General features: G+C 32.0%; 1 long non-coding RNA gene across 1 annotated transcript; it reads right to left on the bottom strand.

The window, feature by feature from the left end:
- Window positions 1–253: 253 nt before the first annotated feature.
- LOC128158619 (uncharacterized) lies at window positions 254–2,307 on the bottom strand. The gene is made up of 2 exons (XR_008240017.1): window positions 1,702–2,307; window positions 254–550 (listed from the first exon to the last, which is right to left on the bottom strand). It is a non-coding gene; the product is annotated as an uncharacterized LOC128158619 (long non-coding RNA).
- Window positions 2,308–3,088: the final 781 nt, after the last annotated feature.

Below are 3,088 nucleotides of genomic sequence, written 5' to 3'. Positions count from 1 at the left end.
AATTCCATTAAAAATGTTCAAATTTGACATGTTTTTTTCTACTCTTTTTATGCATATATACCTTAAAAGGATGAAAATAGATTGTTTCTTGCTCATTTCAAAAGTAATAATCATTGCTGGTGTTATTCAAAAGTCAAATGTACATTTACATATCCTACATGTAATCTTAATGGAGAAAACTGGAAAGAGTTGGGTGATTTTTCAACTATGTAAACACATCTAAATATCTTTATAAAATAAAAAATGAAGGAAATATAATTGCATACTTTTATTGAAAAACAAATTTTCACAACAATTATATTTCTTTAAACAGCCTTAATTTTGTTTTTCATAATTTCTTATCAAACATGAACAAACCACAATAGGACATGATGCTTTCTTAAAGTTCCATTATTGTTCATGCATTATCCGATTTAATTTGAATTACCGGTAGATAGTCTGTAGAACACAGGGAATATGCATGTGGTTAGAGGTGACAGGTTAACCTCAAGAGCTGAAACCACAAGAATCAACAGGTAAAAGCCATGTGGTAACAAGAGTCTGCTTTAAGCTGAAATGAAAACAAAAAATTAGCTGTGTTAACATACATGTACTTGTAATAGCTGTGTTTACATTAACATATACATAATATTTTTGGAAAAAATACACTGACCATGCAGTGTTATAAGTATGACATATCCAAATACCGGTATATGACATTAACATTTAGCCAGTACAAAAACAAAAATGTGCATATCAAGTCATAATATCATACCATTAAAATAATTTCTTGGGTATAGACATATCAGATTGGGAGAGAGCGAGAGCAGGAGTGAGAGAGAGAGTTTGTTTTACTTGAAGTGCGACAGCAATATTTCAATTCATAAACTACAAAGGAATATTACCAATCCAAACATGCAGTGTCAAAGTATAAGCTTCTGGTACGTGTATACCATGTTTTGTCAATTGTACTGGGGTTTATTGCGAATAAATTTAGCGAGGGTTTTTTTTTCTTACGAATTACATGTTTTAAAAACAATACTATGTATAATGCGCATAAAAATGAGGGATTAATAATACATGCTCATTTTAAAATTCAATGCACTTTGGATTTCTTTTACAAGATCGAGATATTTTTGTCACAAAATTAAGTTGCCCTCTGACAGTTTCAGTCTTTGCCAAGATTAAAAGAGAGAGAGAGAGAGAGAGAGAGAGAGAGAGAGAGAGAGAGAGAGAGAGAGAGAGATCTGAGGCACATGCAGTAAAAATTATTTACATGCTATGTAAATGTGATATGCATGTAAAGCTTACCTAAAATGAATCAATATGTATAAAAGATAATCTAATCTCTCAAATTACAATGATTCTGTGAAATACTTATATCTTGAGAAGACTGTTAAATAGATATCATGGAACATTGACCTAAATTCTGAGCTTGATATAATTTGAAATTTGAGACTTTTCATCTCGCACTCTGTTTTACATGCCTGTTACACAAGCAATAACCATATATAACAGAGAGCGAGACAAAAGGTCTAATTTGAATTAGATTGAATATTTACTTTGTCAAATATATTTATTTAATTAAACACAAGCATGAGTTTTTTAATTTAAAAATTAAGTGAAGGCGATATGGTAAAGATCTGCTATATTTAAATATTTAGGGTAAAGTTATCATCATGCAAACATGCACTCTAATTACAACATTCTATTCTTGTGTACCTTAGGACTCCCACCGCTTTTAATTTTAAATTCTTCATGCAATTTACTACTGATATCCTCTCTTCACTTGCCTCGGATAGTCTTTTAAACACCATCACCAGTCCCGTAAATTCATGTGGTCCATTTTGTTTACATGTAAAAATGGCGACTCTCGATCTCGATGTAAATTCAACATACTTGATTTTCCGAGGTCGGTAGCGTGTTTCGGAGAAAGTCTGAGGCAAATAAAGAGTCGATATCAGTAGTAAATTGCATGAAGAATTTAATGGTACTAATGTTTTCACAGAATTTGCGTATAAATAAGGTAAATCAGTCCAAAACTAGCGCACGTTTTTCTGCGCAATAAATATACATGTACAATTTTTTCAATGGGTGGCCCTGTAGCTCTCCGGTCTGTCAATATTTTTTTCCCGGAGAGCTACAGTTCTGCAGCTACCGTGAAAATACAGTGGACAGATAATATTCCGAGATTCCGCTGACTCTAACGCCCGCTTTTATATTGTGACGTACTTCAAAAGCGGAGGTAAGAGTCAGAGGAATCTCGGATTAGATTGAAAAGTGCAAATACTTTGAAAAGAAAAAGTCAATACGACATATCCTGTATTGAAACATACCTTTATAATCTGTCATACGTTAGTAGAGCTGAAATTTCCACTATCGACGTCTTGCAGGCCATGCTTCTTTTAAAAATGTAGACACACCGCTATCAGCTGTTTGTTCGCAGTCAAAACATGGTGAGTTGAAATGGGGAATCGTACGATAATTATTTCGATTAAAACTAATAAGACTAATAAAAACTAACAACGTAATTATCGATCGAAATAACGAAATTGTATCGATAAACACTTTAATTAACTATTAAAAAACAGAGTCCGGTTTTATGACCTGCACGAATTGTTTTCAGCAGGAGTTACTTTCAGTGTGAATTTTACACTATTTTTTAAACCAAGAACACGGAATCAAAATTTCCGGAAAAATCAATATTTAAACCCCGATATCTCTGCAATGCATCACCCGACTTGAAAACGAATTTCAGTTTTGTATTAAGCTTTGCAAACTCTACAATATGCATATAATTTTGTGTTTTATATATAGTTTAATTATCAGTACGAATTGTTTTCAGTAGAAATTACTTTCAGTGTGAAATTTGCACTATTTTTAAAACCAAAAACACGGAATCAAAATTTCCGGAAAGATCAATTTTTAAACCCCGATATCTCTTAAATGCATCATCCGATTTGAAAACGAATTTCAGTTTTGCATTTAGCTTTGCAAACTCTACAACATGCATATAATTTTATTATTCGCTCAAAAAAATGAAAATTCCGAAAAATTAGAATCACTTCCGGTTTCGACCGGAAGTGACAAAATAATTTTTTTTGTAAAT

The sequence above is a fragment of the Crassostrea angulata genome, chromosome 8 (genome assembly GCF_025612915.1).
Source record: "Crassostrea angulata isolate pt1a10 chromosome 8, ASM2561291v2, whole genome shotgun sequence".
NCBI classification, from domain to species: domain Eukaryota; kingdom Metazoa; phylum Mollusca; class Bivalvia; order Ostreida; family Ostreidae; genus Magallana; species Magallana angulata.
The sequence above is the reverse complement of the archived record's forward strand: the minus strand, read 5'-3'. Positions and strand labels throughout refer to the sequence as shown.